The 22,558-nt window shown below is 41.3% G+C and overlaps 1 protein-coding gene across 21 annotated transcripts in view; it reads left to right on the top strand.

Annotated features, from left to right (window-relative positions):
* GPBP1 (GC-rich promoter binding protein 1) overlaps window positions 1–22,558 on the top strand; it is a 91,086-nt gene that overhangs the window by 9,100 nt on the left and 59,428 nt on the right. The window contains exons 1-2 of one of the 21 annotated variants that reach the window (XM_063622628.1): window positions 5,210–5,272; window positions 9,375–9,490. The exons of 17 other annotated variants lie outside the window; for them this stretch is intronic. The gene's annotated coding sequence lies outside the window, so the exon portion shown is untranslated. Of the gene's footprint in view, window positions 1–5,209; window positions 5,273–8,150; window positions 8,267–9,374; window positions 9,491–22,558 lie in introns of those variants that run through there. 3 more of the 21 variants (XM_063622629.1, XM_063622636.1, XM_063622640.1) reach the window with 3 other exon arrangements.

Genomic DNA, 22,558 nt, shown 5'->3' with positions numbered 1-22,558 from the left:
TCTCAAGTGTTCCTTCTGTCTTGGCCTCCCAAACTGTTGGGATTACAGGCATGAGCCACTGCGCCTGGCCCCCTTTAATTCTTAATCCAGTTTTCAAATTATATTTTAAAGCCATATTTAAATTTTTTTCCTACACTTTTTATGCAAAAATAAGTTTTTAAAACTCTTAGTTGCCAGGCATGGTGGCTCATGCCTGTAATCCCAGCACTTTGGGAGGTCGAAGCGGGTGGATCACCTGAGGTCAGGAGTTCAAGACCAGCCTGACCAACATGGTGAAACCCCTTCTCTAATAAAAATACAAAAAATTTGCTGGGCATGGTGGCACATTCCTGTAATCCCAGCTACTTGAGAGGCTGAGGCAGGAGAATTGCTTGAACCCAGGAGGCAGAGGTTGCAGTGAGCCGAGATCATGCCATTGCACTCCAGCCTGGGTGACAAGAGTAAAAACTCTGTCTCTAAATAAATAAAAACATACATACATACATACATACATACGTACAACTCTTAAGTTATCCTTTCTCCGAAACTGAGAACCTGGGCTTGGTTTGTGGCATACACCTGTAATCCAGCACAGAAAATTTAGAAATTAGCCCAGGTCAGTAGTGCGCCTTGTAGTCCCAGCTACTTGGGAGGCTGAGGTGGGAGGGTCACTTGAGTCCTGGAATTTAAGATGGTAGTGAGCTATGGTTGTACCGCTGCAATCTAGCCTATGCACCGAGAACATCCCCATCTCAAAAAAAAAAATTACGATGAAAGTGTAGTATAAGGGAAATACTATTTTATGCTTCTGTATTAAAATTAACATTTCAAGGGTTGATAGCTAATATTTTTTAATATGGGGGGGTATGAATTCCTTTTTTTTTTTTTTTTTTTTTTTTTTTTGGAGGCAGGGTCTCACTCTGTCACCCAGGCTGGAGGGCAGTGGTGCCATCACAGTTCACTGCAGCCTCGACCTCCCAGACACAGGTGATCCTTTCTTTCACATCAGCCTTCTAAGTAGCTGGGACCACAGGTGAGTGCTGCCATGTCCAGCGAATTTTTTATTTTTTGTAGAGACAGGCTTCTGCTATGTCTCAGAATTTTGGAAGGCTGAGGCTGGTGGATCCCTTGAACCCAGGAATTTGAGACCAGCCTGGCCAGCATGGTGAAACCCTGTCTTTACTAAAAATACAAAAATTAGCCGGGCTTGGTGGTGCGTACCTGTAATCCCAGCTACTTGGGAGGCTGAGGCAAGAGAATCACTTGAACCTGGGAGATGGAGGTTGCAGTGAGCCGAGATCGTGCCACTGCAGTTCAGCCTGGGTGACAGATTGAGACACACTCTCAAGGGTAAAAAAAATTAAGTTTATTGGGGTGTAATGTACATAACTTTGTTAGTCTGTTTTGGTGTTGCTTTGAAGAAATACCTGAGACTGGATAATTTATAGAGAAAAATGGTTTTATTGGCTCTTGGTTCAGCAGGCTATGTAGGAAGCTTGGTAGTGGCATCTGCTTGGCTTCTGGTGAGGCCTCAGGGAGCTTAGAATAATGGCATAGCTGGAGCAGGCATGTCACATGGCAAGAGGGAGCAGGAGTGAGGGGGGAGGTGCCACACACTCTTTAAAACAGCTCTCTGGTGAACTATCAGCAAGAACTCATCACCAAGGGGTTGGTGCTAAGCCATTCAGTAGGGATCCGCTTGCACAATTCAACACCTGGCACTAGGTGCCGCCTTCAACATTGGGGATCTTATTGGATATCTCATGGGACAGACATCCAAACTGCATCAATAACAAGAAAATTCTTTAAAGTGTATACAGTTGTGTAATTGCACAATCAGAATATAGAATATTTTCATCACCCCACAAAGTTACCTTGTGTCCTCACCCATCATCCTCAGTCCCTGTAAAGTCCCATTCTGTTTAGTATCGAAGTCCTTTCGTATTGGGTATTTTCCGGAATGTCAAAGGAATTTTACAGTGGATTAGCCTTTCATGTGTGTTGTTTCATGTATTGTAGTTGATCTTTTTATTTCATTTTATTTATTAACTCCCTATGGGGACATCCTAGTTGATTTTTATTATTGCTAAATAGTACTCTCTTATGTGGTTATACCACAATTTGTTTATCTATTCTCTCATTCAGAGACATTTTGTTTGTTTCCAGTTTTTGGCTGTTGCAAATAAAGTGAATAGGAACCCTTGTGCATAGGACTTGGTGTGGACTTAAGTTTTCATTTCTCGTATGAAAATCCCCAGCAGAACTGCCCGGGTCATGTGAATTGTGTGCCTTCCCACCAGCAATGCGTGTTAGTTGTTATCACCAGCCCTCTTTAAAATTTGTTTTTGGCAACCATCTTTGGTTAGGTCTTTTTTTTTTTTTTCTTCTTAAGACAGAGTGTCACTCTTGTTGCCCAGGCTGGAGTGCAATGGCGCGATCTCGGCTCACTGCAATCCCCGCCTACTGGATTTAAGTGATTCTCCTGTCTCAGCGTCTGAGTAGCTGGGATTACAGGCACATGCCACCATGCCCGGCTAATTTTTGTATTTTTAGTAGAAGTGGGGTTTCATCATATTGGTTGGGCTGATCTGGAACTCCTGACCTCAGATGATCCGCCTACCTCAGCCTCCTACAGTGCTGGGAATACAGGCGTGAGCCACTACGCCTGGCTGGTTATGTCTTTTAAGTTTTAACTATTGTGTATTGTTGGAATTAGCATTATGTCTTTAATTTGCATTTCCCTAATAATGATAGTATTTTTCCGTGTGTTTTGGTGAAGTGTCTGTTCAAATATTTTGCCTGTTTAAAAAAAACCTGGGGCCCGAGCATGGTGCTTCATGCCTGTAATGCCAGCACTTTGGGAAGCTGAGGTGGGCAGATCGCCTGAGCCCAGGAGTTCGAGACCAGCCTGGACAACATGGTGAAACCCTGTCTTTACAAAAAGTGTAAAAGTAAGCCTGGCACAGTGGCGTGCCCCCTGCAGTCCCAGCTACTCCAGAGGAGGCTTGAGCCCAGGAGGTAGAGTGTTGCAGTGAGTGGAGATGACACCATTACACTCCAGCCTGGACGATGAGAGTGAACCTTGTCTTAAAAAAAAAAAAAGAAACAAAATTGGGTTGTCTTAATGAATTGTGAGAATTCTTCATATATTTTGGATACATGCTTTACAAATAATTTCTCTCAGACTGTGGTTTGTTTTCATTTTCTTGATACAGTGTCTTTTGAAGAGCAAAAATTTTAAATACTGAAATAAAATGCCTGGTGGCTCATGCCTTTAATCTCAGTACTTTCGGAGGCTGAGGCTGGAGAATCCTTTTGTGCTGGAAGTTCAAGACCAGCCTGGGCAACATACTGTAAGAAGCTTGTTCTCCAAAAAATTTAAATTAAGTGGGCATGGTGGCATACCTCAGCTGCTTGAGAGACCGAGGTGGCAGGTTTGCTTGAGCCCAGGAGTTCAAGCCTGTAGTGAGCTATGATTGCGGCACTGCACTCTGGTCTGGGTGACAGAGCGGGACCTTGCCTCTTTTTTTTTTTTTTTTTTTTTTTTTTTTTTTGAGACGGAGTCTTGCTCTTTCGCCCAGGCTGGAGTGCAGTGGGGCAATCTCGGCTCACTGCAAGCTCCGCGTCCCGGGTTCACGCCATTCTCCTGCCTCAGCCTCTCCGAGTAGCTGGGACTACAGGCGCCCGCCACCACGCCCGGCTAATTTTTTGTATTTTTTTTTAGTAGAGACGGGGTTTCACCGTGGTCTCGATCTCCTGACCTTGTGATCTGCCCGCCTCGGCCTCCCAAAGTGCTGGGATTACAAGCGTGAGCCACCGCGCCCGGCCGGGACCTTGCCTCTTTAAGAAAAAAAAAAATTTTTTTTTTCTTTCATGGTTTGTGCTTTTGTGTCCTAAGAAATCATTGCCTAACCCAAGGTCATAGGGTTTTCTCCTGTCTTCTAGTTTTGTAATTTCGTTCTTACCTTTTAGGTCTTTGATTCATTTTGAATTTTTTGCATGTGGTGTGATAAAAAGATGTTCAATTTTTGGGGGGTGGGGTACACAGGGTCTCGCTCTGTCACCCAGGCTGGAGTGCAGTGGCGTAATTACAGCTCCCTGCAGCTTTGACTTCCTGGGCTGGAACGATCCTCCTACCTCAATCTCTTGAGTAGTTGAGACTACGGGTGTGTGCCACCACACCTGGCTAATTTTTAAATTTTTTTTGTGGAAACGGAGTCTCACTGTGTTGCCCAGACTGGTCTCAAATTATTGGACTCATGGGATCCTCCTGCACTGGCCTCCCAAAGTATTGGGATTACAGGCGAGAGCCACTGTGACCACCCCCCATTTTTTTCCATGTAAATGTCCAGTTGTGCAAGTTTCATTTGTTGAAAAGATTTTGTTTCCCATTGAATCACCTTGAAATTTCTGTGATGAAAATCAAATTATGTGTGTCTATTCCTGGACTCATTGAGGGAGAGAAGTTGTGTGTGTGTGTGTGTGCGCGCACGTGTGTGTGTGTATGTATTATGCTAATTCCATGGAATGCTAGTCCATAAATAAAATAGTATTTGATTTTTTTTCTGCTTTAACATTGGATGTCTTACATTTTCTAAAATATTTTATAAGAAATTTGGAGCAACAGGGAAATTGTTTTTGTGGGTGTGTGAAGTAAGACCTGTTGCAAAATAATGTCATCTTGAATTCGTATATCAGTCTTTTAAGTGGCTTGAAATGTTAGATATCTAATTCATACTTGAGCATACTTAGAAAATGACAACATTTGTATACTGGAAATGAGAAAGTAGGATGTAAAAGTATCAACTTATTTACTATGATATATTATCTCAACAGTGGATTTGGGACTCTTCTCTCTCGAGTGCTAATTATGTGCTAGAGATTTCCTTTGCCTCAGGAAATGTTTGAATGCCTATGGTATCGTTGGTGCTGGGGATTTTCTAGTGAACAAGGCAAAAATGTAAGATTCCTCTGTCCATGTAGTTTGCTGTGAAGTTCTGTGAATACAGAATAAAAAGAGTCCTTGAATTTGAATTATGGTTTCATGCCATCTGTTACATTATATAATAGCTATGTGATATTGGCCAACATAGTCTTTATGACTTAATTCTTGCTCTATAAAATAGTGCCTCACAGAGTTGTTATTAAAGTCAAGTGAAATAATGAATGCTAAATGCTTTGAAATTGTAAAATAATACAGACATTGGTGTTGTGGCTGGTCACAGGTGGTAGTGGTTGAAGACCATATCATATGATCAACCAGGAGGGAGAGATTATGAATTGGAGGACATAGGTAAGTATAAATTGAAGGGACAGAAGAAGCAGAAACCAGATATATATATATATATGTATAATGTATTTGTGTATGTATAATATGTATGTATATATATGTATATATGACAGATTTAAAATTATCGAGGTGGGCTTGGTGGCTCATGCCTGTAATCTCAGCACTTTGGGAAGCTGAGGCGGGTGGATCACTTGAAGTCAGGAGTTTGAGACCAGCCTGGGCAACATAGCGAAACCCCATCTCTACCAAAAAAATACAAAAATTAGCCGGGCATGATTGTGCATGTCTGTAGTCCCAGCTACACAGGAAGCTAAGGCGAGAGAATCACTTGATCTCAGGAAATGAAAGTTGCGGTGAGCTGAGATCGCACCACTGCATCCCAGCCTGGGCGACAGAATCTCAAAAAAAAAAAAAAAAAATTTGTTGAAGCACATGCATTCCACTCTTGGGATAATACTTCTGTAATTTGTGATACGATACCATAGCTTTAAAAGGTATATTTATGCAAATGATCTCAAGTTTAAATTTCCAGTTCAGATCTTCTCCCCATATTCCAGGCTTATAACTTAACTGCCGTCTTGAATCCTCTACATGTAAAATTTAACGTTCAATGCTACACTCAGGCTGGACATGGAGGCTCATGTCTGTAATCCCAGCACTTTGGAAAGCTGAGGCAGGTGGATTGCTCGGGAGTTTGAGACCAGCCTGGGCAGCATGGTGAAATCCTGTCTCTACTTTAAAAAAAAAACAAAACAGAAATTAGCTGGGTATGGTGGTGGGTGCCTGTAATCCCAGCTACTCTGGAGGCTGAGGCACGAGAATTGCTTAAACACGGCAGGTGGAGGTTGTAGTGAGCCGAGATCGTGGCACTGCACTCCAGCCTCGGCGACAGAGCGAGATATCGTCTCAAAAAAAAATAAAAGGCAAACTACAGTCTTACTTCCTAGCCCCATACTCTCTCTGTTCTTTCTCATCTCAGTATGGCTCCACCAGCTACCCATTTATTCAAGCTAAAACACGTGGGAATCATCTTTGGATTTATTCTTTTCCCCCATCTAATCCATTAGCAAATTATGTGTTCTACCTTCAAAATCTCCTAAAAGTATTCATTTATATCCCACTGCTACTAGACTTGTACAAGCCTCTGTCTTTCTTTGTGACAAAGTTTCGCTCTTGTTGCCCAGGCTGGAGTACAATGATGTGATCTTGGCTCACTGTAACCTCTGCCTCCCAAGTAGCTGGGATTACAGGCATGCACCACCATACCCGGCTAATTTTTTTGTTGTTTTTTTTTGGAAGACAGTCTCGCTGTGTCCCCCAGGCTGGAATTCAGTGCCACTATCTCGGTTCACTGCAACTTCCACTTCCCAGTTCAGGTGATTCTCATGCCTCAGTCTACTGAGTAGCTGGGATTAACAGGTGCCTGCCACCATGCCCAGCTAATTTTTGTATTTTTAGTAGAGATGGGGCTTTGTCATGTTGGCCGGGCTGGTCTTGACCTCCTGACCTCAGGTGATCTGCCGACCTAGGCCTCCCAAAGTGTTGGGATTATAGGCATGAGCCACCATGCCCAGCCCAGCTAATTTTGTATTTTTAGTAGAGACAGGGTTTTACTATGTTGGACAGGCAGGTCTCGAACTCCTGGCCTGAGGTGATCCACCCACCTTGGCCTCCCAAAGTGCTGAGATTACAGGCCTGAGCCACTGCACTTGGCCCACTTTCTTTTTTCACTTGAACTACTGTGGTAGCCTTTTAAGTTTATTGCTGTACCATTGTGTACTCTAGTTCATTATTCACAGATCAGAGTGATCCTTTAAAAATGATATTCAAGATTGTGTCATTATTGTGCTTAAAACCCTTTAATGTCTTTCCATTGGATCTAAAAATAACATGCATACTCTATAGCCTGCAAGGATCTGCATTGTTTATTTGTTCCCTCTCCTTCTCTGGAACCTTGCTTACTGTCTTACTGGCCCATTGGCCTTCTTTCTCTTACCTGAACACATGAGACATTTTTCTTTATATTTGTTCCCTCTTCTCTGTTCTTCCCTTGTCAGCTCAATTTTAGCTGAAACCTAACCTCTGAGATTCTCTAACCATTCTGTGTAAAGTGGGCCACTCTAGTCAATACTCTGATTTCTCTTATTGTTCTGTATTATTTCACTTAAAGCACAGCCTATAATTATCTTGTTTACTCTGTGCCTGTCTTTATCACATAAGCTCTTTGAAAGCAGGGACCTTGTCTCATTTGTTTACTGTTGTAGTCTCAGTGCACTTATTTGCACAGTAGAAGAACTATTAACATTTATAAATAATTTAGCCTTTTTTTTAGTGGGGGGATTGGGTGTATATGGTTGTTTTTATTATAGAGCTATTTTTAACTCCTTGGGGACTAGGTGGAATTTGTTGTTGGATTATAGGAGGGTTGATTTGTTGTCATGTCATTTAGAAGCTGTTTTATCAGCTAGGCATGGTGGCTCATACCTGTAATCCCAGCACTTTGGGAGGCCGAGGCAGGTGGATCACCTGAGGTCAGGAGTTTGAGACCAGCCTGGCCAACACGGTGAAACCCCATCTCTACTAAAAGTACAAAAATTAGCTGAGCGTCGTGGCACGCACCTGTAATCTCAATTACTGGGAGGCTGAGGCGGGAGAACCACTTGAACCCAGGAGGTGGAGGTTGCAGTGAGCTGAGATCACGCTACTGCACTCCAGCCTGGGTGACAGTGCAAGACTCTGTCTCAGTTTAAAAAAAAAAAAAAAAAAAAAAGCTATTTTATGTGCCTAGAATTAAATAATTTGTTATGTGAGCTTTTTGTCTGCTAGATTCAAGACTGGCTTTGGATTTGCTGTTAGCATTTTTTTTTTTTCCTGAGACAAGGTCTTGCTCTGTCACCCAGGCTAGAGTGTGGTCCATGATCACAGCTCACTGCAGCCTTGACCTCCTGGGCTCAAGCAATCTTCCCGCCTCAGCCTTCCGAGTAGCTGGGACTACAGGTACGTACCACCATGTCTGACTAATTTTTGTATTTTTTGGTAGAGACGGGTTTTGCCATGTTGCCTAGACTGGTCTCGAGCTCTGGGGTTCAAGTGATCTGCCCGCCTTGGCCTCCCCAAGTGCTGGAGTTACAGGTGTGAGCCATTGTGCCTGGCTGCTCTTAGCTGTTTTTTTTTCTTTTCTTTTTTTTTTTTTTTTAAGGCATTCTCCATCACCCAGGCTGGAGTGTAGTGGCACAACTTTGGCTTACTGCAACCTCTGCCCCCTTGGTTCAAGTGATTCTTGTGTCTCAGCCTCCCAAGTGGCTGGAGTTACAGGTGCTTGCCATCATGACTGGCTAATTCAGCTAATTTTTGTATTTTTAGTAGAGGCGGGTTTCGCCATGTTGGTCAGGTTGGTCTTGAACTCCGGACCTCAAGTGATCCATCTGCTTCTGCTGTCCAGAGTGCTTGAATTACAGGTGTGAGCCGCCGTGCCTGGCCTTGCTCTTAGCTTTTTGAAGGGACCGCCTCATCTCATAAAGATTTGTTTACTGTGACCCTTGCTTTTAAAAATTTCCCTGATTTTGAACTGTTGAGTCAGAAGGCTTGAAACCTAGGTAATTTTTGCTCTCAGGTTCAAAGAAACAAAATACATTTATCTTCAGGTTTTTTTTGTTTGTTTGTTTGAGACCAAGTGTCACTCTGTCACCAGGCGGGAGTGCAGTGGTGCGATCTCAGCTCACTGCAACCTCCGCCTCCTGGGTTCAAGCGACTCTCCTGCCTCAGCCTCCTGAGTAGCTGGGACTACAGGCATATACCACCACACCCAGCTAATTTTTGCATTTTTAGTAGAGACGAGGTTTCACTGTGTTGGCCAGAATGGAGATCTCGATCTCTTGACCTCATGATCCGCCCGCTTCTGCCTCCCAAAGTGCTGGGATTACAGGCGTGAGCCACCACGCCGGCCTATCTAGGTTTTAAGGAGTGGCTTTGAAATATATGAGCAGAATTTAAGACTTCTCGTTTTCAGAGATCAGACCATGATAGTTCATTTGTAGTGTGTCTTTGAGGAGGAAACTAATGCAGATAAATGTCCACAGAGCTTTAATTATTTTTGGTGTTACAGAGTTTACCTGTGTGATCTTGTTTTCGTTCTGTGTAAGAAAAACATGTTATAGATCCCTTGCAAGGACCTTATTTACTGAAGCTCTTAGACGGATGCTAAACTTGAGGCTGTTACAGGTGAGTATTCTCAGGAGAGTGTTGAAATTGTTTCTGGAACACTGGCTAGATTGAAAACTACTTGAAAAATGCACTTACCTGAGCTGGGTGCCTTAATTTTTTTCTTTTAACTTGACTGGTAGTTTCACATTTCTATTAAGTACTTCCTGTTAAGTACTTCTGAGTACTTAATTTGCTGAGAGGACAGTAGTCTGTTTGGGGATAGCGCTAGATTGCAGTGGTAGCTCAAACTGCTCATCTTTTACCTGTCTAGGTGATTGAGACCTGTATTTTGTACTTTTTGACACAGCAGTCGTGTAAGACAGTGCCTGAGTAAAACTTAAAATTTAGGACTTGGCTGGTTGTGGTGGCTCACGCCTGTAATCCCAGCACTTTGGGAGGCTGAGGTAGGTGGATCACCTGAGGTCAGGAGTTCGAGACCAGTCTGACCAACGTGGAGAAACTTCGTCTCTACTAAAAATACAAAATTAGCCTGGCGTGGTGGTGAATGCCTGTAATCCCAGCTACTCAGGAGGCTGAGGCAGGAGAATCTCTTGAACCCGGGAGGCGGAGGTTGCGGTGAGCTGCAATCACGCCATTGCACTCCAGTCTGGGTAACGAGCGAAACTCCGTCTCAAAAAAAAAAAAATACATTAGGAGTTAATATGTCTATTACGAAGGCTAATGTTTTGTGTTAGGTAAGATTTCTGCCTGATGTATCCTGTGTTACTTATAGTATGTATATGTATCCAGAGTAGTTAAGAGTTTCAGCTACTATATGACCTTGGGAACTTTAAAATGGACTTCGCATTTATATAAACACTTATTTTTCTTGTTTTGAAAAGAAGGTAACATCAACCTCCTGGGGATGGGATGAGGACTAAATGAGTTGAATGTTAAAGGAACTGCTGGCCGGGCATGGTGACTCATGTCTGTAATCCCAGCACTTTGGGACGCCAAGGCGAGTGGATCACCTAAGGTCAGGAGTTCAAGACCAACCTGGCCAACATGGTGAAACCCTGTCTCAACTAAAAATACAAAAATTAGCTGGGCATGGTGGCAAGTGCCTGTAATCGCAGATAGGAGGCTGAGGCAGGAGAATTGCTTGAACTGGGAGGCCGAGGTTGCAGTGAGCCGAGATCGAGCCATTGTGCTCTAGCCTGGGTGACAAGAGCAAAACTCCATCTCAAAAAGAAACTGCCTAGGCCGAGTGCTGTGGCTTACTCCTGTAATCCAGCACTTTGGGAGGTCGAGGTAGGAGATCACTTGAGTTCAGGAATTTGAGACCAGCTTGGGCAACATGATGAAACCCCATCTCCACAAAAAAATACAAAAACTACCTGGGCATGGTGACTTGCACCTGTAGTCCCACCTGCTTGAGGGGCTGAGGTGGGAAGATCGCTTGAGCCCAGGAGGTGGAGGTTGCAGTGAGCCAAGATCATGCCACTGCACTCAAGCCTGGGCAATAGAGTGAGACCCTGTCTCAAAAAAAAAAAAAAAAATATGTAAAGTATTCTGTCTTTGTTAGTGCTATCTGGTTCGTAGGGTTAGGCACATTTAAAAAATTAATTTGTTGGAACTTGTTTCCTGTGCTTGGGATGATTGGTCTTCAGCCTAACTCAGTTTCAGAAAAAAAATGGATTAAGAGTTTAAGGATTTGAAAAAAAAAAAAAAAAAAAAAACACAGTTTATTCAGGAAACAGTAAAATTGAGTCAGACTAAAAAAGATTTAAAATTGTTTTGAATTTATGCACACAAATTACAAAAGGTGTACCACAAGAGGTTTAGGGGAAAGTCACCCCTTTAATCCTGTTTCTCAGCAGTTCCCCTCTGCGGAAACCACTGTTAGTTTCTTAGGTATTTTAGAGATGTATATAAAACCACATTCTTTTGCTTTCTAATACAAGTAGTAGCATCATGTCTACCCTGCTCTACAGTCTTTTTTTACTTAATGAACTGAGAACATTATTCCATATTAATATGTGTAAAGTTATCTCATTCTTTTTATTGGCTGCATGGTAGTATAACTAGACCTCTATTGATGTACATTAGCCTGTTTCTGGTTTTTGTTTCATGAGTAGCGCTAGTGAATAGTTCTCGTAAATATAAGGCAAATTCCTGTAAGTGAATTTCTGAGTGTAATTTGGGATAATGCCCAGTTTTCCATAGAGGTGTACCAATGTAAATTTCTAGTGCTAATGAGGTGTATCAGAGCTTTTTGTTTGGCATTTTTGCGTTGTGTAAAAAAATACATATTTCTACTTATGGATGCATAATAGTTACACATATTTAAGGAGCACATATTTTGATACAAGCATACAGTGTGTAATGATCAAATCAGGGTAGTGGGAATATCACTTTAAGCATTCATAATTTTTTATATTAGGAACACTCCAACTCCATTTTAGTTAATTTTGAAATATATTATTATTGTTAACTGTAGTTGCCCTGTTGTGCTACCAAATACTAGATCTTATTCCTTCTATTTTTGTACCAACTAACCACCCGCTCTTTATCTCACCAACCTTCCCACTCCCTAGCCTCTAGTAACCATTATTCTCCTCTCTCTGTGAGTTCATTTTAACCTCCCACATAAGAGAATGTGGCAGTATTTGTTTTTCTGTGCCTGGGTTATTTCATTTAACATACTGTCCTCTGGTTCCATCCTTGTTGCAAATGACGGGATTTTGTGATTTTGTTCTTTTTTATGGCTGAATAATATTCCATAGCCATACACATACCATGTTTTCTATATCCATTCATTCGTTGATTGACAGTAAGGTTGATTCCATATCTTGGCTGTTGTGACTGTTACTGCAGTAAACATAGGAATACAGATATCTTTTTCCATATACTGATTTCCCTTGTTTTGGACATATACCCAGCAGTGGGCTTGCTGGATCATATGGCAGTTCTGTTTTTAGGTTTTTGAGGATGGGTTTTTTTTTTTTTTTGAATGAGAATAAAAATTTTCCATGTATAAGATCAGTTTCTTTGAACTTTGTTTATATCTTTTGTGCATTTTTCTATTGAGTTCTTTTTTCTTTTTGAGACAGGGTTTATTTCCCAGGCTAGAGTGCAGTGGCACGATCACAGCTCACTGCAGCTTTGACCACCCGGGCCCAAGTGATCCTCCCATGTCAGCCTCTTAAGTAGCTGGGACTAGAGGCACATGCTATCATGCCTGGCCAATTTCTTGTATATTTTGTGGAGATGGAGTCTTCCTATGTTGCCCAGGCTGGTCTCCAACTCCTGGGCATAAATGGTCTTTCTGCCTTGACTTCCCAAAGTGTACCACGTCTGGCCTAGAAATTTTATTCTTAACATTTTGTTTAATTAATTACTTTCTAATTCTAGGAAGTTGATTAGCCTGAGACATGCAAATTATAAAGCCTATTTTGTTGGAGTTAGCGAAGTTGTAGTTTTAAAACTGAATTCTGTACCATAATGTAGATGAAAAAAGACTGGAGTAAGATGTATTTGCTTGTATTTGAAGCTCATTAGGAGCTAGCCGTGATGACTTAGGCACAACCTCTTTAAGCCCAAAGGTTTTTTATTTGTGAAATGAATATTAAAATACGTTTTTTGGCTGGGCACAGTGGCTCGTGAGTGCCTGTAATCCCAACACTTTGGGAGGCCGAGGTGGGCGGATCACCTGAGGTCAGGAGTTCGTGACCCTCCTGGCCAATGTGGTGAAACCCCGTCTCTACTAAAAATACAAAAATTAGCCGGGCGTGGTGGTGTGCGCCTGTAGTCCCAGCTACTCTGGAGGCCGAGGCAGAAGAGTCACTTGAACTAGAGAGGCGGAGGTTGTAGTGAGCTGAGATCACGCCACTGCACTCCAGCCTGGGTGACAGAGCGAAACTCCATCTCCAAAAAAAAAAATAAAAATAAAAATAAAAAAAATAATAATTTTTATTTATTTATTTTTTTTGCAACAGTTGAGATATGTAAAAGTCAATATGATATCTGCATATAGGCTCTCGGTATTTCCTTTTCCGTATGATGGTTACTTTTTGTCAGCATTTTCTATCTCTGCCTACCTACTTTCAGTTTTTAAAGTCGAGATTTATTTTTTTATTTTCTTAATATTTTGTAGAGCCAAGGACTCTCTTTTTGGCCAGGCTGGTCTCAAAGTTCTGGCCTCAAGTGATCCTCCCGTCTTAACTTCCCCAGAAGTGCTGAGATTACAGGTGTAAGCCACCATGCCTGGCCTCAGAGTCAAGACTTCTTTCGACTGTTCTTTACTGATGTGGAGTTTCAACACCAAGTAACCAGTTATGGAATTAATTTGTTATGAAATTCATAGTAGAGAAATTTAATCCAGTGGATTTCACATTTGGTAATTTCAGGATAAGCATTACCTCAGTGCACCTTTGTTTTCCACCTGTTTTGTGTTGTGTAGCATCAGATGCTATAAATGGCAAATAACCACTGAACAAATTTGCTTTCATGGTGCTAAAAGGACTAGGATTTAAATAAAAGTGTCATAATCTACTTATTTATTTATTTATTTATTTATGGAGACAAGGTCTTGCTCTGTCTTCCAGGCTGGAGTGATACAGTGGAACAATCAGGGCTCACTGCAATCTCCACTTGCTGGGCTCAAGCCATTGTCCTGCCTCAGCCCCCCAAGTAGCTGGGACCACAGGAGTGTGCCACCATGCCTGGCTAATTGTTTTGAATTTTATTTTTTTATTATTATTATTATTATTATTTTTGAGACAGAGTCTTGCTGTGTTGCCCAGGCTGGAGTTCAGTGGCACGATCTTGGCTCACTGCAACCTCCGCTTCCTGGGTTCATGCGATTCTCCTGCCTCAGCTTTCCAAGTAGCTGGGATTACAGGAGTGCACCACCATGCCTGGCTAATTTTTTTATTTTTATTAGAGATGGAATTTCACCATGTTGGCTAGGCTGGTCTCGAACTCCTGGCCTCAAGTGGTTCGCCCGCCTCAGCCTCCCACAGTGCTGGGATATAGGCATGAGCCACCATGCCCGACCTGTTTTGAATTTTAGTAGAGACAGGGTTTCACTATATTGCCCAGGCTGATCTTAAATTCCTGACCTCAAGTGATCCTCCTGCCTGGCCATCACACCTAGCCCATTTTTTTTAAAAAAAGTAATTTGTATAGTAGTTTACAGTTTACAAGGCTTTCCTACACATTGTCCTTCTCCATTTGAGGAGAAGAATCATTATAGAATCTTTATTTCCATGCTCAGAGCAAGAACTCTCCTGAAGCAGTCCCTAGGCTTCCCAAAATTGTAAAAGGATATCATTTTGCTTTTTTTTTTTTTTTTTTTTTTTTTGACAGTCTCACTCTGTCGCTCATGCTGGAGTGCAGTGGCGTGATCTCAGCCCACTGCAACCTCCGCCTCCTGGTTCCAGCAGTTCTCCTGCCTCAGCCTCCCAAGTAGCTGGGATTACAGGCGCCCGCCACCATGCCCATCTAAGTTTTTGTATTTTTAGTAGAGATGGGGTTTTGCCATGTTGGCCAGGCTGGTCTAGAACTCCTGACCTCAGGTGATCCACCCACGTCAGCCTCTCAAAGTGCTGGGATTACAGGCGGGAGCCATCGCGCCCGGCCTGCTTCAATTTTTTTTGCTTGATGTCTCATTTTTTTCTTCATTTGCAGGCAGATGTTTTCTTTCTAGAAGTTGTTCTTTGTCCTTGGTTCTGAAAAATTCATTTATCTTGCTAGTTATTTCTTAAATTCTTTGTTTCCTTTTTGTTAATAGTTTTTTTAATGATCTCTTTCATTTGCTACTTTGCTTAAAATGTTTGATGATTATTAGTACATATTTAAGAATGAGGCAATAAAAAGTTGAGAGTTATGTGTATGTGAGCAGTGCTTATGGAACGGCTGTCAATGTTCTAGGACCCTGAAAAGCCAAATATCTTTTGGTGCCAGAACCCATATTAGCTCCTTATTTGTGTTTGAGAGAATCTGCCTTTCCTTTTTGTTTGGGTGTCGTTATGTTTATGTGTTTGCTTATATTCATGTAGACAATTGTGCATTCAAGTTTTTCAGCTACTTCTTTTCAATCCCATTTCCCACTCTGCCGTCCTTTGTATCTGCAGTTTTGCAGTCCTAAATCATTTCAGCATTCTAGGGAGCAGATCAGCTTCCCACTGTATTCTACCTTCCACATGTATTCTAGGCCTTGGCTTTCATTGTCTAGTTTCATCAGTTATTATGCTTTCATTTATGTCATTCCAAAAATCTCATGAAGTGGCTCATGGCCTTTTCATTATCACAGTTTTATTCCTTTATTATTCTTTAACTCCTTTGTTTTGCCTTTTTAATGGGATCTTTGAAGTCAGGATGCCATCATGAACTTGAAATCCTGTTGTATTTGTAATGGGTACTAATGAACAGAATAAACAAGTTCAGTATTTTGTGTAAATCGAGTATTTTTATATTTCTATTATGGTAGTGGTTACCATAGTTTTCTTAGTTTTTTATAGTTATTTATAAATATTTATTAGGCCGGGTGCAGTCACACCTGTAATCTCAGCACTTTGGGAGGCTGAGACGGGCGGATTGCTTGAGGTCAGGAGTTCGAGACCAGCCTGGCCAACATGGTGCAACCTTGTCTCTATTAAAAATACAAACATTAGCCGAGCATGGTGGCGCGTGCTTGTAATCCAGCTACTCGGGAGGCTGAGGCAGGAGAATTGCTTGAACCTCAGAGGCGGAGGTTGCAGCCTGGGTGACATAGTGAGACTGTCTCAAATAAATATTTATTAGTAATTATTTAACTCTTTTTGGTACGTCAGTGTCATTTATTTCACATTTTGTTTTTTTCCAGTTATGAATATATTGTTTGGCTTTGCAGTTGCAATAATTTTATGCTTAAAAGTATTTTGTTTCTTTAGGTAATAGGCATCTGTTAAACAGGAAAAATCTTACTGTATCTCATGATGATAAAGTAGGATTTAATATGAATTAATCATGATTTGGACTCCAATAAATATTTCTCAAACAAAATCAAAGAGTACATTTACAATGGCAGGGTACACTTAGTACAGTTCTTTTCTGTGTTCTTTCAGAGTACTACTATATCAATTTATGTTCTTTTAACATACAAAATAGTTGTATGTAATCATACTCCTGTGAAGTAAAACTAGTGATATTCTTGTTTTGTATATAACAAAAGTCAGCTGTGTCATAGTATTTAGTTTCTATTTTTTATAGTTTTTGACTTACTGTTTTATATATTATTAGTGTTAGAACTAGGACTAGACATTGGGATATATGAACATTAGGGATGGGCAGAACCTGATGAGACTGAGGAGGAGCAGCCATAGGGATACAGGGGAAACCAGTAATGTGGTGTATTGGGTTAGCCCTGGAAAGGAAAGTGGCTGAAGGAGATAAGAATTGAAAGGTGACACTTCCCCTTCCTTTAACACATTGCTATGAGATTTATTTTCTTTTCTTTTTTTATATCTATATTTTTATTATACTTTAAGTTCTAGGGTACATGTGCACAACGTGCAGGTTTATTACATATGTATACATGTGCCACGTTGGTGTGCTGCACCCATTAACTTGTCATTTACATTATGTATATCTCCTAATGCTATCCCTTCCCCCAAGATTTATTTTCTGAAAGCATACTACCAGATATATAATTGTCACTTTAAAACTTCTAAATACTTCCCTTGCCTGCTGGGTTAAGTTCTGATTTCTCATACTGCTGTGTGCTGTTCAATACTACTATAATTTAGGTATACCTGGAATATATTAAGTGGTGTTTGGTTGACTAGACCTAGTGGTTTCAGATGTATTTTTAACAATGGTTTTTTTTTTCTTTTGGAACTCTTGACTTCAAGTGATCTACCCACCGCAAAGTGCTAGGTTTACGGGCATGAGCCACTGTGCCTGGCCCTTACTTGAAATTCTTCTTTTTTTTTTTTTTTTTTTTTTTTTTTGAGACGAAGTCTTGCTCTGTGGCCCATTCTTAAAGTGACTTTGTTGCCTCACCTCATCTCGCCCCACCCCTCCATTCCCCGCCCCCCCCACTTCCTTCCCTTTCCTTCCTTTTCTTTCTTTCGTTTTAGAATTATGCTGCTGGCCAAGGCACGGGTGCAGGCAGGGAGAAACGATGATAAATTCCATGTTCTTTCTATATTATTCCTTGAGAAGGTAATTTCATTTTCTGCTTAATTAAAACAAAACATAAAGCATTGTAGTTTCTGTGTCTTGAGTAAATAAGTTCGATTTTTTTTGTTTTTAAGATGGAGTATCATACTGTCTGCCAGACTGGAGTGCAGTGGCACGATCTCGGCTCACTGCCACCTGCCTCCTGGGTTCAAGTGATTCTCCTGCCTCAGCCTCCCGAGTAGCTGGGATTACAGGCATGCACCACCATGGCTGGCTAATTTTTTGCATCTTTAGTAGAGACAGGGTTTCACCAAGTTGGCCAGGCTGGCCTCGAACTCCTGACCTTGTGATTCTCCCGCCTCGGCCTCCCAAAGTGCTGAGATTACAGGTGTCAGCCACTGTGCCTGGCCTGAAAATTTTAAATAACAAAACTTACTTTTGTATCTTAAGGGATGGTACATTAGCAGCTCCTTGGTAATTATTGATTCTAGTATATGAACCCTGTTTTTTGTTTTGTTTTGTGTTTTTTGAGACAGAGTCTCACCCTTGTTGCCCAGCTGGAGTACAGGGGCATGAACTTGGCTCACTGCAGTCTCCATCTCCTGGGCTCAGGCTATTCTCAACTTCCTGAGTAGCTGGGATTACAGGTGGCTGCCACCATGCCTGGCTAATTTTTTTTTTTTTTTTTTTTTTTTTGAGATGGAGTCTCACTCTGTTGGCCAGGCTGGAGTGCAGTGGCATGATCTTGGCTCACTGCAAGCTTCGCCTCCTGGGTTCACGCCATTCTCCTGCCTCAGCCTAACAAATAGCTGGGACTACAGGCGCCAGCCACCACGCCTGGCTATTTTGTATTTTTAGTAGAGATGGGGTTTCACTGTGTTAGGATGGTCTTGATCTCCTGACCTCGTGATTCGCCCACCTCGGCCTCCCAAAGTGCTGGGATTCCAGGCTTGAGCCACCGTGCCTGGCCCATGCCTGGCTAATTTTTGTATTTTTAGTAGAGACAGGGTTTCACCATCTTGGCCAGGCTAGTCTCGAACTCCTGATCTTGGGTAATCTGCCCTCAGCCTCCCAGAGTGCTTGGATTACAGGCATGAGCGACTGTGTTCGGCCATGAGCCTTGTTTTTTAAAAAGTTAAATTCTGTATTGTATGAGGTAATTGTCAGGTATTTCTCTTTTTGAGTCAGGGCCCTGCTCTGTTGCTCAGGCTCGTGATCCTTCTGCCTCAGCCTCCTGAGAAACTGGGACTACAAGTGTGTGCTACCATGTGCAGCTAATTTTTTTTTTTCCCAGTAAAGAAAGACTTTAATTGATGCATTGCTGCCCATGCCACACGGGAGATGGAGTTATTACTCAAATTGGTCTCCTAATTTTGAAAAATTTTTAGTAGGGATGATGTTTCACTGTGTCACCCAGGCTGGTCTCGAACTCCTAAGTGCTGGAATTATAGGCATGAGCCACTGCATCTGGCCAGATAGTTCTTTTTGATAATACCGTAGTCATGTAGCCTTATTTTTGTCCATGTTGAACTAAGCCATCTGTAGGATTTTACATAGTTCAGCAGTGTTTTTTTATACAAATTGCTTAAGAAACACCTAGGGTAGCCGACACCTAAGGTGGCCTCTTGCTGTAAGGTTATTTTACTTGATAGTAAGTAAACATTCTTTTTTATATTAGAACACATGGATATTGTAGTGCAACGCAGAAATTTCATTAACTTGTTAAACAGGTCTTGAAGACGGGTTATTTGGTTACTTTCTGAAAAATGTCTTTGGAGGTCAGGAGAATGGGTTTGTTAACATTCAGTAGTTGCTGTGGGAACATTTGAGACAGATACTGTAGTGAAAAAGTGGGCTTTTGAGGCAGGGGGACCTAGGTTGACATTGCCTAGTTTCTGTCATTTATTGGCTCTTGTAGCTTAGGGGCAAATTACTTTAATCTTTCATAATTCTGCCTTTTTAAAATTTAAGTTAGTCTGGCTTTTTTTTTTTTGAAATGGCGTCTCACTTGGTTGCCTAGGCTGGAGTGTAATGGAGCGATCATTGATCACTGTAGCCTTGACTTCCCAGGCTCAGGTGATCCTCCTACCTCAACCTTCCTAGTAGCTGGGACTATGGGTGCATGCCACTACGCTCGGCTAGTTTTTGTAGAGGTGAGGTTTCGCCATGTTGACCAGGCTGGTCTGAAACTCCTGGGCCCAAGCAGTCGGCCTGCCTTGGCCTCCCAAAGTGCTAGGATTGTAGGCGTGAACCACTGGGCCTGGCTCCAGCGTTGTTTCTGTTTTTGTTTTTTGAGATGGAGTTTCACTCTTGTCACCAGGCTGGAGTGCAAATGGCCTGATCTTGGCTCACTGCAACCTTCACCTCCCAGGTTGAAGTGATTCGCCTGCCTCAGCATCCTGAGTAGCTGGGATTATAGGCGCATGCCACCAAGCTTGTCTAATTTTTGTATTTTTAGTAGACTCGGGGTTTCACCATGTTGGCCAGGCTGGTCTTGAACTCCTGACCTACAGTGATCAGCCTGTTTCAGCCTCACAAAGTGCTAGGACTGCAGGCATGAGCCACCGTGCCCAGCAGCATATTTTTTTTTTTAAAGCTTATCTATCATTTGAACCCTTGAAGTGATGACATTCTTTGGTAAATATTTCAGAGAAAAAATTGCTTGTGTCTACACTTCTAAGAGGATTTGAGGCAGCAACATTGTATTACAGTTATTTGTTAATGCTATTAGATCGTAAGCTGTTAGAGGCAGGAATGCCCTCTCTTATGCCTTGTATCTTCCAGTGCTTAGGCCATATTGCTCATATTATTAATAGCTATTCAATAAATGAGTTGATTTAAATTAAATTTTATCCCAGTGAGTTCATACTGTTTGCAATATATTTCTAAATTAAAACTTGCTAATCTTTAAAACAAAGAAGGATTCCATAGGCTGTTAGAATAAATTTCAGGGATGACTCAGTTGGCTTCAGTTTGTGAGGAAAGAGAAGCTCAATAAGTAGAAATTTGTTTACCTTATGGAGAGTAAGGCTTATTTTCTTGTGGTAGTGAAGTTTATATGAAAGTTAAGTTCATTGTAAGTTTTGAACTTCAATTATATTTTGTGTGTTGCATCTTTAATATGTCTCAGAAATTGAGAATTAAAAGCATCTTGTTTCCAGAATATAATGCTTTTTTCACCTTATTTTTCTTAGGAGGCTGAACGTACCATATTTATGTATATGTATGTATGTATGTACTTACATACATTTATAGCAGTTTTCATGTGGAATAATTTAACAAATAGACCCCTGTACTCCTCATACTTTGGGAGGCCAAGGCGGGCAGATCACTTGAGGACAGGAGTTCCAGACCAGCCTGGGCAACATGGCAAAACCCTGTCTCTACTAAAAATACAGAAAAATTTACCCAGGCCCACGTGGTGCTACACATCTGTAATCCCAGCTACTTGGGAGGCTGAGACACGAGAACTGCTTGAACCCAGAAGCGGGATGTTGCAGTGACCCAAGATTGTACCACTGTACTCCAGCCTGGGTGACAGAGCAAGATTCTGTCTCAACAAAAAAAAAAAAAAGAAAAAGAGCATAGAAAGGTGCTGACAGCTTAAGAGGTAAACTGAAGAGGATGGAATCTAACAAATTTAAGATAAGAGGAACATTGAAATGGAAGTTTTCAAATGTTAGGACTTTCTAATAACCTAGATTTCTTAAAAATTTATGAATGCAGTTTCATATTTCAGATCATGTGATCTGTAAACAGATAGCTTGGTAACTAACAGATAAGACATTGGATACTTCTTTCTGGACCAAACATCTAAAAAATAGGGAAGCAATAGAATTTTTGCTACCTTTAGAGGCCATGTTCCTTGGGTTGTTTTCTTCTTTGAATAGTAGGGCATTTACCATCCTTATCTGATGACCCGTAACTCTTAGTATTTATTTTAAAAAAGATTTCTATGCAGTGCTTAAGTACCATTGAATCAGAATCAACAAGGGAAGTCTGTAGATCACTTAGCATGCAGTAGATGTCTACTAAGTATTAATAAAGTTTCGTTAATTATGTTAAAACTGAAGCAAACAATTCAGTAGAATAAAAATCATAGTTTTTAAAAGTTAAAAACATGACTCAAAAATAGAATAAACATGTTTTACAGCTTGTTTTTTTTTGTTTGTTTTGTTTTGGTGTTTTTTGGGTCAGTCTGGCTCTGTCACCCAGGCTGGAGTACAGTGGCTCAATCTTGGCTTACTATAACCTCCACCTCCCAGGCCCAAACCATCCTCCTGCCTCAGCCTCCTGAGTAGCTGGGACAACAGGCCTGCACCACCACACCTGGCTAATTTTTGTATTTTTTTGGTAGAGATTGGATTTTGCCACATTGACCAGGCTGGTCTCAAACTCCTGGGTTTGGGCGATCCCCCCACCTGGGCCTCCCAAAGTGCTGGGATTATAGGCATGAGCCACTTTGCCTGGCTTGATTGATTTTTAAAAATTATTTTCCTTGAATTTAAACCTGACACTTTTGAAAATTTTGGGTCAGTTATATTAGTGTGTCTCTCAGGTTTGGCTTTTCTCATGTTTAGATTCAGGTTATTTACCTTTGGTCTAGAATATTACAGAAGCAAGTGGTGCTTGTTTTGTTCAGGCACACAATATCAGTTTGTTCTGTTACTGGTGTTGTTCACTTTGATTTGTTAATTAAGGGCGCATTTGCCAGGCTATTTCACTGCAAAGCTGCAATTAATTTTTTGGGGGGACGAGGTACTTAGAAATTATAGAATAACCTGTTTCCTAAATTTACATACATTTATATTTATCTGGATTTATGTTTTTTAATTTCTTCAAGAGATTATAATATAGTACTCTACTTACTTTTATTAAAGTAAAAATAATATCACATAAAGTTAATCATTCAAAGCATACAATTCATTGGCATTTAGTACATTCATAGTGTTTTCAAGCCTCTACCTCTATTGAGTTCTG

This window comes from Symphalangus syndactylus, chromosome 18 (assembly GCF_028878055.3).
Source record: "Symphalangus syndactylus isolate Jambi chromosome 18, NHGRI_mSymSyn1-v2.1_pri, whole genome shotgun sequence".
Classification (NCBI taxonomy): domain Eukaryota; kingdom Metazoa; phylum Chordata; class Mammalia; order Primates; family Hylobatidae; genus Symphalangus; species Symphalangus syndactylus.
The sequence above is the reverse complement of the archived record's forward strand: the minus strand, read 5'-3'. Positions and strand labels throughout refer to the sequence as shown.